The following is a 16149-nucleotide window of genomic DNA, read 5'->3' on the forward strand; positions in this document are numbered from 1 at the left end:
CAGTGCCTTCTTTGATGTGGGCTGGATATGAAATTAGGACTTTCTGACTCAGGCCAACACAATCTACTGCATCATTTTGTTCTCTTTAGTGTACTAAATTCATGATTACTGCCCCTCTCGTTCTTTCATTCTGAGTTTTAGAAAGGAAAGATTAGAGTAGCAAAGACAATAAGGGAAAAGGTTCTCACCTATCTAAATTTATAATTTTCATGTAGCCTTTAATTATAATTAATCTGAAATTTTAAAATCCAAGAGTCATTTTCTTTATCATTATATGAGAATTACTGAATATCTGTAAAGATCCATTAAAATATAGATGCTATTTCTTATTTCAGTGAAATGTTTTAAATCATAAAACATTTTTCATTTGTACAAAAAGTACTCCTTGGAACTAGAAATTGGTCTGAATTTTTTTTTTCAGAGAAAACATCATGTTCCCAAATAGATACATATGCCTTATTGTAAGAGGCTAAATTCTTGGTATCAGAATTTTATCTTCTAAGGCTTCCAAAGAGTTTATATTACAACAACTTTTCCATTAAAAAAAAGTCTGTGTTTATAACGGAGACACATACTTGCCTTTCTTTTTGAAATTATACCTGAAGCATTTCAAATCCTAACATTTAAATTTTTTGTCTAGGTCATAGCTATACTTTACATTCTTTCCAGGCACATTTTAGTAATTGTTTAATAAATAGTTCTTCTATTTAAAAAGTACCCATTTTCAGAAACAAAATATGCTTTGATCATATCAGGAAATCTTAGCACATAGAAGAATATTCAAATTATTTTAAGGCAAAAAAAATATCATAGTCAAAACTTTTTCATTGAGTTAATTCTATCAACTTCTAATTGTGGTGAATGAAGGGGTCAATTCTTAAGAGCTACAATTAGGGATACTGACAGACTACCTAAAATCTGGGATGATGATCCTCTGGGAGAGCCAATTTAGTATGAGTTGGGAGGGGGGCCTCAGAGAAGGGGATGGTCCATGTATTTTTTTTTTTCCTACGGGGTCATAAATTCAATTCCTTTCTGTACACCTGGCTGTATCTTTGAAAATTACTTATCTCTGTTCAGATTGAAATACAAATCAGATACTTTCCCTTTTCTCATTTGAATGTTAAATGTCTGTCAATGTATCTCCATATATAGATGTAAGAAAAGTTCAGATGTTACCACAGATAAAGAGCTGTTAATGTATCAATAAAGGTTACCATGGCATCCCTTTAACAAATTTGAAGACAGAATACAGGAGCAGCTTTTGATAGAAACCCTTGCAAGGGATCCTCACCCTTATCTTCCATGGCATCTATTCACTCATAATTCACTCACAATTTAAGGTACAGTTGGGGAACAAAGTGCCACACTCCAGACACACCATATACTTGAGGTAGGAAGAAACTTCAAGAAGAATAACTCCTGGCATCTGAGAGGAGAGTTTAGACTCAAGAGAGGGCCCTAAAAACTGAGAATTGAGTTGTGGAGAGCAGCAGACCCCAAGAACCTAGTTGAGCAATCTGCCTAAAAGAGTTGCCGCACCCAAGGGAGAAATGTGTGTGGGCTTAACAGGAAAGAAAGGACTTTGGAGGGGAGAGTGCTGTAGTAACTTGCCTTGGCCATATGTTTGTTCTGGATGTGTATTTTAAGTGAATGAGAAAAATATCTCTCACCAACATTGTACATTTGATTTGTGCCTACTTTTATTTGGACACTGTATATTACTGAGTGTTTACTGGCTTTTGTTCAATGGAACCATACTAGTTGGGACTTGCAGACTCTAATGTTAGAAATGCAGGCTCACAGGGTACCTAGAACCTACTGAGAATAGTAGCTGCTCTCTGGGGAGCAGGTACACACATATACATATGCACATGTGTATATGTATATGTACATATCTATGTGTATGTATACACATAGTGCATATATGTATATTACATGTGTGTATGTTATACATATATATGTGAAAATATGAGCAAACATTCAGATCTTTTTTCTCATTCATTTAAAATACACATCCAGAACTATCTTAATTTTCTGGTATATGTGCTAATTCATATAAGTTTTTATTAAGTTTCTTTTTCCTTTTCAAGCCCTTAACATTGAACAGTTGTTTAAGTTATTTTGAAAAGCCACATTAAACAGGCTAGGCTAATTATATGAATTATCATTACTGCCAGAAAATTAAGATAACTCTAGATGTGTATTTTATGTGAATAAGAAAAAATATGATCCAATGGTTGTTCATATTTTCTTATAACATGTGTATATTATATCTATATATTGTAATGCATATATGCATATATAATGTAAAAGTTATATATACCCCCCATATATATATGTATTGTGTATGTATATGTATATATACACACACATTTTCTTTGGCTGTGGCTTGGATTTCTTTTTCTTTCAGATTCTGCAAAAAAAAAAGGAAAAGTGTAGGTCGTTCAAAAGATGGGCCTGAAGAGTAAGATCCTTCATAACAGTGTTTCTCAAACTTGTTGATCTTAGAACTCTTTAACACTTTAAAAATTATTGAGACTTTCAAAGAGCTCATATTAATATAGGTAAATCTATCTATATTTATTACATTAGAAGTTAAAACATCTTATTATTTAAAAAATTAGTTTTGATCTCATTGATCTCTTGAAAGGGTGAGTTCCCAAAAGAACTATAGATATGATAAGGAAATGGAAATCATCTCAAAAGTGTCTGTTTTTATCAATTTGAATAGGTGGCTTATAAATGGGTAGCATTCTGCCCAATATTTTAAAATGTAAAAAAAAATTAAATACACCAAGTCTTCAACTGTTTTCCTGCCTTGAATTTTACATATTTTAACAATTGAGCACATAATAACACTTTTTTTTGTTTTCAATTTTTTTTTAAATGAGATTTTATTGATGTCATTTGTTTTCATATATCTACATGATTTCTTATAGTTCTCCTTTCCTTCCTCTCCTATCTAGCAATATTTTCCAAAGACAAAAAAGAAAAAGAGGGAAAAATCATCATAACTGATCATTACATCAAAAGTCTGGAAATATATGCATCATGCTATGCTCGTGGACCTTTTACCTCCTCAAAGGAGTAGAGATAAAAATGTTTTTTTTTTTTTATCTCTTCTTTCAAGCCATGCTTGTTCACTGTAATTTTGCAACATTCATTTTTATTTTTTAAAAAGTGTTCTCTCCTTAGAAGGGAAGCAATGAACTGGGAAAACATTTTTACATTCAAAGGTTCTGATAAAGGCCTCATTTCTAAAATATTTAGAGGATTTACTCAAATTTATAAGAAATCAAGCCATTCTCCAATTGATAAATGGTCAAAGGATATGAACAGACAATTTTCAGATGATGAAATTGAAATTATTTGTAGTTGTAATGTTCTGGTTAGTTTTCTGGAGGTCTTTGGACCAGCTTTCATTTAAGCAGAGTAATCACCGTGAGAATAGCCAAGGATGAAATCCAAATTCTTTAGTCTCCTCCTGCAGTCTGTCTCCTTGCCTGTGGCCCAGCTAGCTTTCTCAGTGGCCTTCAGACAGTCCTTGGTCTCAGTAGAAAAATGAAGGAGGAGAAGCCAGCCACCACAAAAGTGGGAGGTGGAATGATTGTCTCTAGCTTATATACTCTCTTATAATTACATCATCATAGATGTCAATCTTCTATAATAGGTATAAATCTTGTAGAATTATAGTAAGTACTAAGTACATGTACTGAACTAGAGAACTGTTAATCACCATGCTAAACTAGATAACCATTGTATTATCAATTCCTCTGAGTTAACACCTTGTAAGAATCCTTGTTTCAGAGTTCTGGCCCATTATACTAGTCACATGAAAAGGTGCTCCAAATCACTATTGATCAGAGAAATGCAAATTAAGACAATTCTGAGATATTACTACACGCTTCTCAGATTGGCTAGAATGATAGGGAAAGATAATGCGGAATGTTGGCGGGATTGTGGGAAAACTGGGACACTGATAGACACTGGGAACTGTGAACAGATCTAACCATTCTGGAGAGCAATTTGGAACTATGTTCAAAAAGTTATCAAACTGTGCATACCCTTTGACCTAGCAGTGTTTCTACTGGGCTTATGTCCCAAAGAGATCTTAAAGAAGGGAAAGGGACCTGTATGTGCAAGAATGCTTGTGGCAGTCCTCTTTGTAATGGCCAGAAACTGGAAACTGAAGGGATGCCCAAATAGGAGAATGGCTGAATAAATTGTGTTATATGAATGTTATTGAATTTTATTGTTCTATAAGAAATGACCATCAGGATGAATACAGAGAGGTTTGGAGAGACTGACATGAACTGATGCTGAGCAGGACCAGGAGATCATTATACACAGCAACAACAAGAGTATATGGTGATCAGTTCTAATGGACAATGAGATGATTCAAACCAGTTCCAATTGTTCAGTAATGAAGAGAATCAGCTACACCCAGAGAGAGAACTGTGGGAACTGAGTGTGAACCACAACATAGCATTTTCACACTTTCTATTGTTTTTTGCTTGCATTTTTGTTTTTCTTCTCAGGTTTTTTTCTTTCTAGATCTGATTTTTCTTGTACAGAAAGATAACTATATAAATATGTATACATATATTGGATTTAACACATACTTTAACATATTTAGCATGCATTGGACTACCTGCCATCTGGGGGGGGGGGAAGGAGGGGAAAAGTTATAACGTTTTGCAAGGGTCAATGTTGAAAAATTAACTATGCATATGTTTTATAAATAAAAAGCTGTAATAAAAATAAAAGAAATGCCGTTTACATTGCTGTTATCATTGTGTATAACATTTTCTTGGCTTTTATATCAGTTCATATAGATTTTTCCATGTTTCTCTGTAATCTATTCCATTACATTTATGTACTACAATTTATTTAGCTATTCCCCAATGGATAAGCATCAATTTTGTTTACAATTCTTTACCATTACAAAAAGTGCTGCTCTAAGTGCATCAGGAGACTTTCTTCTTGTCAATAACTTACTTTATATATCACTTTTATTAATATATATGTATACATATATATATATATTTAAGTGTCAGTATTTGCTTTGAGGTTTTAAATTTCTCTGTTGATTTTACACTGAGTTTTTAAAATCATGAAATTGAGATTCCTCTCTTTTATTAATTTTTTCATGCCTTCTTATGTCTTATGTTGTAGAACCTCAGAATTCATTTTCTTTTCAAAAGAGTAATACTATATAAGCTAAAGATGCATTTGTGGTGTCCCTTTTTAGGAAAAAAATTGACACAAGCAGAAGAACTTCATTTAATCATAAAGCTCCATTTCCCAGAAACATAATGAATATCCATGAATGAAGCTGGAGTGCCTTTTCACTAGGATCCACAAAACCTTAGAACCCCTGCTACCTTAACTCAAGCTTACATACTGGATGGAAAAAGGATTTTAAAAAATTAAGGGAGCTACTTGTGCTGCTTCTTGTAACTTGAGATGGAAGGCTGAAGAATTCAGAGCTACAAAGGGAAAGTGGAGCAGAGCTGCTCTTTACCTTTAACCTAGAAACACACAGTCCTAGACTGGGCTCCCTTTTCTCAACAGATCATAAAAATTCACTATTATTTCTTGTACTGAAGCAAAATGGCCATAGTACCAAACTTACAATCATGTGTAATTAGCAATGATTAAGGTTTAGATTTTGTCTATAAGCTGATTTTGCTAAAGGAAGGAATATTCAGAGAATATCTATTCATTTTCTTACTGGGGAAGGAAGAAATCTACAATTTGAAAATACACACATATACTCTATACATATCTTTATCCATCCATTCATACCCATATGTATATATGTACACAGTGTATATATATATATATATGTGTGTGTGTATAAATTCACAGTGTGTACATGTATAAATACACAGGATATACCACAATATACATATAATCACACATATGTCTCTGTGTTTCAGTGAGTTCATGCAGTAAAACATAGGATCATAAGCTCATTAGCTCAGGAAGGGGAAAATTGGTCCCTGAACTAGAAAGAACTGACCCACTCATTAGACAGTATTCTCTATTTCTCACCTCATTCTAGGATTTCTTAGGGGCAAAGGAGGAGCCTCTCCCTTTGGGTAATAGCAGCTGTTCTCACATGGCAACAAGTTCGTGTGTTGGCTCAGACTCACTCTCAAGGTCCTGGCTGCCTCAGCTGCTTTGTGTTTCTTTTCCTGGCCTTAGGAACCAACACTGAGATGGATGTTTCCAGCCTGGGAAGCTATCTCCAGACCTGGGTCCCTTAATCAGTACTTTCTGTACCCCTAGAGATACCCGTCTGGAACAGTGGCCCGGCCCAGCCAGACAGAAGACACAAACTCTAAGGGAATTATTCTGATAATGTAGAGTCAAGGTGATGCGAGAGGTCTATTTGATAGTTGATAGATGACTATTTGATGGTCCCACTAAATGTTCCATGTTTTAAGCATCAACCCTTGGGAGAAGCAGCAGCAATTTTGATTACTTCATCTTGTTTCAAATCTTTGTCAAAGTGTGCTTCTGAGGTTTATGTTTTAAGCATTTCACTTCTATGAGCAAATAAATAGGTGCCATCTACCTTATCTACATCATACTTTGAGTAACTTCCCATCCCCATTTGGGGATACTTTGGGCATAAGCCAAGTTTAAGCTTTAGGTGGTTTCTTGGGAACTTCAGGGTGGAGAATACAGAGCCAGGAAATGTGAGAAAGAACCCGATTGTTCTTTAGAGGTCAGGCTTCTCTAAGACTAAACTCCAGGCCTATTAAGAGCCAAGAGCTGAAGTCCCTTAGGGCAACTCAAACTCCATCTATCTGAATATTGATCTGTTATTATTAAAAACACAACACACACATATTTGCAAAACTGAGATAAACCTAAGCAAATTCTAGCAAATACAGACAATTTCCTCTTCATGGAGATTTTTTGGGGGCACTATTCACATAGTCTTTATTTTTTAAATGAACAGAAATTTATTTATTTTTTCTTTTTCTTATCCTTATCCTACTGGGGAGAAAAAAAGAAAGAAGCACATTTCTTATAACAAATATCCATAATCAAGTAAAACAAATTTTCCCAGTGGTATATAAAAATATTTCTCATCCTGCACCCTAAATCCATCAACTTTTTGTAATGGATAGTATATTTTTACCATTCATCCTCTAGAATTATGAATGATTATTTTATTAATTATAGTTTGTAACTTCAAAAAGATTTTTGTTAAAGCTTTTCATTTTTAAAACACATGTTGCATAGATAGATTTCAACATTCAAAACCTTGTGTTCCACATGTTTTTCTCCCTCCCTTTCCTCACCCCTTCTCCTGGACAGCAAGTAATCCAATATATGTTAAACATGTGTAATTCTTCTATACATATTTCGACAATTATCTTGCTGCACAAGAAAAATCAGATTAAAAGGGAAAAAATGAGAAAGAAAATAAAATGCAAGCAAACAACAAAAAAAGGGAAAATGCATTCTGGAGAGCAATTTGGAACTATGCTCAAAAAGTTATCAAACTGTGCATACCCTTTGATCTAGCAGTGTTCCTATTGGGCTTATATCCCAAAGAGATCTTAAAGAAGGGAAAAATGTATTTGCCTGCCCTCTTTGTAGTGGCCAGAAACTGGAAACTGAGTGAATGCCCAGCAATTGGAGAATGGCTGAATAAATTGTGGTATATGAATGTTATGGAATATTATTGTGCTGTAAGAATTGACCAGCAGGATGATTTCAGAAAGGCCTGGAGAGACTTACATGAAATGATGCTGATGAAATGAGCAGAACCAGGAGATCATTATACACAGCAACAACAATACTATATGATCCAATCAGTTCTGATGGACATGATTCTCTTCAACAATGAGATAAACCAAATCAGTTCAATTTGTTCAATAATGAAGAAAACCAGCTGCACTCAGCAAAAGAACTATGGGAAATGAATGTGAACCACTACATAGAATTCCCAATCCCTCTATTTTTGTCTGCCTACATTTTTTATTTCCTTCACAGGTTAAGTGTACATTATTTCAAAATTTGATTCTTCTTGTGCAGCAAAATAACTGTATGGATATATATATACATATATTGTATATAACATATACTTTAACATATTTAACATGTATTGGTCTACCTGCCATTGGGGGGAAGGGGTGGAGGGGAGGAAGGGAAAATTTGGAATAAAAGGTTTTGCAATTGTCAGTGCTGAAAAATTACCTGTGCATATATCTTGTAAATAAAAAACTATAATAAAAAATTTCATAATAATCTACAGGACAGTACCAGATTTCATCAACTAAAGTAAAAATACTTCCTTTGTAAAATAAATTTTAAAAAAGTAAAAATGCTATATTGGGATCCACACTCAGTCCCCTAGTTCTCTCTTAGGGTACAGAAGGCTCTCTCCATCACAAAACCATTGGAACTGACTTGAGTCACCTCCCTGTTGAAAAGAGCCACATCCATCAGAATTGATTGTTGTATAATCTTCTTGTTGCTACGTATCTCCTGGTTTTGCTCATTTCACTTAGCATTAGTTCATTTAAGTCTCTCCAGACCTCTCTGACATCATCCTGCTGGTTCTTAGAACAATAATATTCTATAACATTCATATATGTACAGTTTGATAGCCCTTTGTATATAGTGCCAAATTGCTCTCCAGAATGAATCAGTTCACAACTTCACCAACAATATATTAGTGAACCAGTTTTCCCACATCCCCTCCAACATTTGTCATTGTCTTTTCCTGTCTTCATGGAGATTTTTTAAAATTAGTCTCTCTCACTTTGGGTAACTGGATCCATGAGAGTTCAGTGACAAATAATCTGTACCAAGTACCAGTTTCTATTGGAAAGCAATTTGAGCCCTACTATCAAACTGTTGAGGCAAATAAACTGAATTATTAAGCTGTGTTCAGAGAATCAGGCATGTTAGAAACAATATTTATTAGTTATATCAATCATCTGCTTGGATTGCTGTCTGACATGGAGATCTCTATCTCATCAACCAAGTATCATGTTTGGCACAAGATGTTTCAAGAGGCTTCCAAAGTATTGTGAGCTATTTTCAGAATGCAAAGCTTTCATTAAAGTTACAAATTAAGAACAGACTAGTTTCTAACAGAAGGGAAAAACAAATCAAACATATTTTGTGATTTAAAAACATGACAGTCAATAATATACACCTCAACAACTCTGAAGTAAAATAAAAAAATCTTCTAAATTACAAAGATTCAAACAGCCACAAAGGAGAATCCCTAATCTTATTGGGAATGGTTCTAGTTTATCACCATTACATATAATGCTTGCTGATGGTTTTAAATAGATGCTACTATTTTAAGAAAAAGTCAATTTACTCCTATACTTTCTAGTGTTTTTAATAGGAATGGATGTTGGATTTTATTAAACGCTTTTTCTGCATCTATTGAGATAATTTTTTTTGTTAGTTTGTTTATAGATATTGGCAATTATGCTATTAGTTTTCCTAATATTGAACCAGCCCCGCATTCCTAGCACAAATCCTACTTGGTGATGGTGTATTATTCTGGGGTTGACTTTCTGTAATCTCTTTGCTAATATTTTATTTAAGATTTTTGCATCAATATTCACTGGGGAAATTGGTCTATTATTTTCTTTCTCTGTTTTCATCCTACCTGGTTTATGTATCAGTACCATGTCTACGTTATAAAAGGAATTTGGTCGAGAATTTTAAGGGAATTAATGAAAAAAAAAAAAAAAGAATATAAAGGTGGCCTACCAGATCTAAAACTAAAGCTGCGGTTATCAAAACCATTTGGTACTGGCTAAGAAATAGAGTAGTTGATCAGTGGAATAGGTTAGGTTCATAGGACAAAACAGTCAATGACTATCATACCTAAGTGTTTGACAAACTTAAAGGCCCCAGCTTTTGGACTAAGAACTCACTATTTGACAAAAACTGCTGGGAAATTTGGAAACTAGTACGGCAGACACTAGTAACTGATCCACACCTAACACCATATAGCAAGATAAGGTTGAAATGGGTTCATGATCTACACATAAAGAATGATATTATTAGAAGAACATAGGATACTTTATCTCTCAGATATGTGGAGGAGGAAAGAATTTGTAACCAGAGAAGAACTAGAGATCATTATTAATCACAAAACAGATAATTTTGATTATATTAAGTTAAAAAGTTTTTGTACAAACAAAACTAATGAAGACAAGATTAGAAAGGAAGCAATAAACTGAGAAAGCATTTTCATATTCAAAGTTTCTGATAAAGGCCTCATTTCTAAAATATTTGAAGAATTAACTCAAATTTACAAGAATTCAAGCCATTCTCCAGTTGATAAATGGTCAAAGGATATGAACTGACAATTTTCAGATGAAGAAATTGAAACTAATTCTAGTCATATGAAAAGGTGCTCCAAATCATTATTGATCAGAGAAATGCAAATAAAGACAATCGTGAGATACTCCTACATGCCTGTCAGATTGGCTAAGATGACCGGAAAAAATAATGACGAATGTTGGAAGAATGTTGGAAGAAAAGGTTGTAACTCTGACCATCATTTAGTAATGTTTCAGTTTTATAGTTCCCAGAGCTTATAGTACAGTGATTATCTAAATGGAATAACATTTATGAAATTTTAATTTGGGGAAATGAGAAAACTCTATCGGCAGTTTAGGAATATAAATAAAAAGTGCATAAGTCATAATTGCATAGGTAAGTAAGGAAACAGTAGATACTCTAATATTCTAATGTAATTCACTTTATCTCTACATAACTGGACCCCTCCTTGATGGGGACCTTGGAAATGGCCTTCACACATGCTGTTTTGGTGAAAAGACAATAAGGGCCTTTATTTAAAGAATTTAGAACTTTCCCTTAGCACATTTTCTAGCAAACAAGGGAAGAAAACCTCTGTAGTCTTCAAAAATCTTAACAAACATATTCTTATGTACATTATAAAAAGAGATATAGCAGTTACACACTAGGCATGCAATATATTGTGGTATTCACAGTTTAATTGGTCCTGCCATGGTTCATAAGCAAAAAACAAGAAATCATTAAAAATAGAGAAAATAAAAAAACAAACATCATTCCATAATGACATTTCAATCAGCACATACCAACAAATGTAGTTATAGCCAAAGTACAAATTAGACACATATACATTGGTACAGTTTTCTTGAGATGTGTAATCATGTCTACTTCTGCAATATTTTTAGTTCATTGACTTGTCAACTTGCCCAAGCCCTCAACTACTTGATATAAATTTCTTTTAATCAATCTTTGCTCTTGTTGGTTTCCAGAACACCAAGATTTCTCAGGAAACCTTGCTGAAGTTCTTGACAATAATCTCAAACTCTGTGTCATCTGACCTGGGCTAAATAGGTTTAAAGAGGGAAAGTCCTGGGCTGTATTCTCAGAGGGAGAAGGGACTCTTAATTAAAGAGTTCTGAATATAAGGCGTCCATTTCATGCAGTGATCTCCGAGGGACCCTTTGTAGACACGTATGACAGGAGCTGCAGAGTGGCTCCCTACAGACTTCTGAAGGGCAGATTGGAGTCACAAACACATGTGGGAGCGGAGCCTCATCATATTCCTTAACCTCTGGGATAGTAGATGCTGCTGAGAATGGATCTCTCCAGAGGGGATCATTCTTCCTCCCTCTTGGTTTAAGCTGAAGTCTCATTTGGCTCCCAGATGAAGAACTAATTTGCTCTTGTGTATTCTTCGGTACAATCTAATCTGTAGCATTTCTCCAATTTCTGTTTCTTGTTTTATTTGGATAAGTGGGTTGATTTGTAATTGCTTATGATAGTCTTTTATAGGACTAGCATTTGATGGAAAGGAACTAAGCTTGCAATTATTAGCTGAGGGCTATCCCCACTTCCTCACTTAAGAGTGATATCCTAGAAAAATGGCTTTTGTTTTGAACCCTAAATATCATATTCCTAGAGATATTTTTTCTAATTTATAGCATTGTATCTTTCCACATACATGCAACAATGGTTTTCAACATTCATCTTTGCAAAACCCAGTGTTCCAAATTTTTCTCTTTAGACAGACAGGTACACACATCTTAGAACACTGAGTCAGAGCACTTCTGAAGTCGTAGCTAAATGGTAGGCTTCCTTTAGCCAGGATTTAGCCAAGAGGCATACTAATAATGGCTCTCTATCGTTCCACCTTCTGAAACCCCAAAGTGCAAGTCTATAGAAAAGTTTAGCCTTCTCTCAAACACTAACACAAATGGGGTAAAATTGTGGCATTAGTCCTAGAAGGATTATATTATTCATTAGAAATGCCACATGGATGGGAACTTGTTCTGCTTAACTATGTAAATTTGTTACAAGGGTTTTGTTTTTCTTGCTTCCCCCCCCCCCCCCCGCCCCAGCTTTTTGGAGAGGAAAATGGGAAGGTTTGGAAAAAAAAAATAAATGTCACACATGTTGGTTCTATTAAGTCCTATTCAGGATTCCTAGCATGTCCAGCAAGGCATAATTAAATATTCAAGGCTACAGGTCTCCATAAGTGTGCTAAGGTATAGTTCCAAAGTTAATGATTTCTCCCCAAACCAACATTTCCTGGAGTATTTTGATCAAACAACACCTATTATGTGCCGGGTACCATAGGAGCCAAATAGCAATGGAGATACAAAGTCAAAATTGATCTTACCCTCGAGGAGTCTGCATTTTAATTGATATGATATATTAGCATATATTAGCTATATTAGTTAATATTATATATTAGCATAAATGTTTACATAATTTATGTAACATGAAATATATTTATAGACATAAATGATATGTATTCTTACTATTGGTGTTATATACAGGTATGACTTATGTATGAATGTTTTAATAAAAATTTAATTAAAATTCCATAATATATACATATATGTGGCATATACATGTATACAATATTGTACCCATATACAGTACAATAATATATCTGTATACACTTATGAAAATGCACAGAAAGTCATTTGGGGAGGGAGGGAGCTTGAAATCAGGAAAGACTTGGTTTTCAATTTAAAAAAGTAAACTTAATGTTAATAGATATTAAACAATAATTTTGGAGGATCTCTACCACTGTGGAAAAGTTTAAGAATCACTGAGGTAGAAGGTGGTGCTTGAGCAGGAAGGGAGGAGAGAGGGAGTTCCAGGCTGGGGGGCAGCCAGCACCCCAGCATGGAGAAGGAGACAGAGAGGATTCTTTGTGAGTTGAGTAAGCCAGAGTGATTTTGCCACTGAGTTTGTACTTAGAATAATATGTAGGAAGACTAAAAGGTAGAAAGGGGCCAGGCTGTGAAGAGATTTACCTATCCTACAGAGGAGTTTAATCTTGGGGATAAGGAGAAAGTTTATTGAGGATATAGGTGATGGGTAACATGATCAGACCTGCACTTTAAGAAAAACACTTTGGCAGCTTTAGATTGGTACAGGGAAAAGGTTGAAGGTACAAGACCAAATTGGGAATATTGCAAAAGTCTAGGTGAGAGGCCTTCTGGCAGGGAATCTACATGCAGAAAAACATTTCTCCAAGAATAATTCAACAACTGTGGAAGTTTAGTGGTTTCTGATTGGGCACGCCTATTCATATCAGGTAAAAGTGTCTGTGGCACCCAGGATGTTGTTTATAGACTTCCTGTCTCCTCCCAGAATTATTTTTAAAACAACACACTTCTTTTGACTAGTAAAAAAAAAAAAAAAAAGTTTTCCTTTGATCATCTTGAATTCAATTCAGATCAACAATTCAATCCAATAAGAATTTACCAGAGGAAAGGGGAAGGGAATAACCTTTTATTAAGCAGCTGGCATTGATAATCACTTCATATCTCATTTGAGCCTCACAACAACTCGGTAAAGGAAGTATTTGTAGGGCAGGAGGTGGGGGTGGAGATGGAAGAGAGGAAAGAAAAAAAAAGCATTTACTGAATTTACTGTGTGCTGAGAACAGTGGAAGACATTGAAATTATAAAGACAAACAAAATTATACTGTGTTCAAGAAACCCATATTCTATTTGTAGAAAATAACTTTTACCAAGAAAGTTAAGCACAAAATACATCAAAGTGATTTCCAGGCCCAGGGCACTAGCAACGGGAGGAATAGGGTTAGACTTGTTATAGAAGGTGATAATTGAGTTGAGGTGAAAGCTCAAAGTGGGAAGAATGTATTCGAGACAGTATTCAGCCCTGGCAAAAGAATGGAGAAAAAGATGGAATATAATGTACACAAAATACCAGACAAGCTAGTTTAGCATAAAGATACAGTGTGTGAGGGAAGGTAATAAATAATAAGCTTTTGAATGGGGCCAGACTATCAAGTACTCTAAAAGTCAAACAGAAGAATTTGTATTTGATCTTAGAGTCAGGAGGGAGCCACTAGAGATTTTTGAACAGGGGAATGATATGGTCAGAACTGATCTTTGGTAATATTATTTTAGTAGTCATGTGGAAGTCAAGACCCAAATATGCCATTATCATTATGAAATGCCTTCATAGTCATGGAATGAAATACCTCTGATTGCACTTCTTTTTTGTTAATAAAAAGATAATATTTAAATATATCAAATGGAGGTCTGTCCTCCGGAATTTATAACGAAAGACATGTGGTCCAAAAGGGAATTTGGCTCTGAATTCACATGGCCTAAGTTTAATCTAAGGTAGGCCTGACCCTTAAAAGAAAAGGGTCTCAAGTAGTGGATAAAGCATCCATCCTGGGGTCAGGAGGACCTGAATTCAAATGGGCCTCAGACACTTAACATTTACTAGCAGTGTGACCCTAGGCAAGTCACTTAACCCCAATTGCCTCTCAAAAATAAAATAAGAGGGGCAAGTTTCTCTCATTCTTTCCAGCTCATTGCCCCCACCTCAAAATAAGTCCAGACATCTCTAAAACAAAGCTTAGATATGACTTCTTTCTAGGATCTCCCCTAAAAGTGGATAACAGGGTCCATTGTAGAAAAAAGTACTCAATGGTATTCAGTTTAGCAGAACATAAATGTTAAAGTTAGAAAGCCACCGAAAAGATTAGCATGGTTATTGCATTAGGATGTCATGAAAGGCATATGATTTATAATTGAAGTATCAGGTATAGGACAATGGTTTATTTTATTTACCACAGAAAGGCTCTGTCCTGGTCTTTCTCTTCGTTTTCATTGGATGGACTCGTCAGCTTTCGTAGATTGAATGATCATTGCTATGAAGATGATCCCTGGATCTATTTATCCAGCACTCAATTCTTTCCTGACCTCTCATCTCACACTCCAACTGCCCATTAGACATCTCAGAATGGATGTCCTGTAGAGATCTTAAACTCAGACAAGTCTAAAACTGAACTGATTCCCTTTCCACCTCTGCCCTCCTCTCTTCTAAACTTTCTATTATTGTTGCCAGTATTGTCCTCCCAATCACCCAGGCCTGAAGAGGACCAACTACATGGGGATGATGTCTTGACTTTTGAGTGACTGATTTAAGGGAGGCTGAGTTGCGCAAAGTCATCAGTCTCACTCCTCTGGAGCCATCAGTCCAGACAAAAGTCAGGATAACTGGACATGGCCGGGACCTCGGCATCTTTAATACGGGCCTAACTTTAAGCACCCACAGCCGCTCTCATGGCCTCTAGAACAGATTGTTCCCCTCCCCCATTCTGCCGGTGGAAGTCCTCACATGCTTGGAGTAGACATTCACCCACGGGTTTGAGGCCCATTGGTTTCCCTCAACCTGGTCTAGCCTGTCTGCCGAGATGGGTTTACTGGGGCATGACCGCTGCGCATGCTGCTCCTTGGAGCCGCGGATAAGCTGGGCGCCCAAAGTGGAGGAGCAGCCCCGAAAAGAGCTCACCCGGCCTTCACCCCAGCAGCTCTGGTCCTCCCTGGACACACCTTACACCCAGGTGTTGTCCTCCACTTCTTACTAAGTTCTATCTGTCTTCTCTCCTTGCTCCTACCCTGGGCTTGGACCATGGCCGGAGCCCTAGTCTTCCTGACTCGTTTCTCCCTAACTCGTCCCTACAGCACTGCCAAAGTGATCTTCCTAAACACAGGTCTTCCCTCTGTCGTCTCCCTAGTCAATAAATCCCAACAGCTGCTGCCTTTTGGATCAAATATAAAATCCTGAATTTGGCTTTTAAAGCTCTTCTGAACC

Source organism: Sminthopsis crassicaudata, chromosome 1 (genome assembly GCF_048593235.1).
Source record: "Sminthopsis crassicaudata isolate SCR6 chromosome 1, ASM4859323v1, whole genome shotgun sequence".
Classification (NCBI taxonomy): Eukaryota; Metazoa; Chordata; class Mammalia; order Dasyuromorphia; family Dasyuridae; genus Sminthopsis; species Sminthopsis crassicaudata.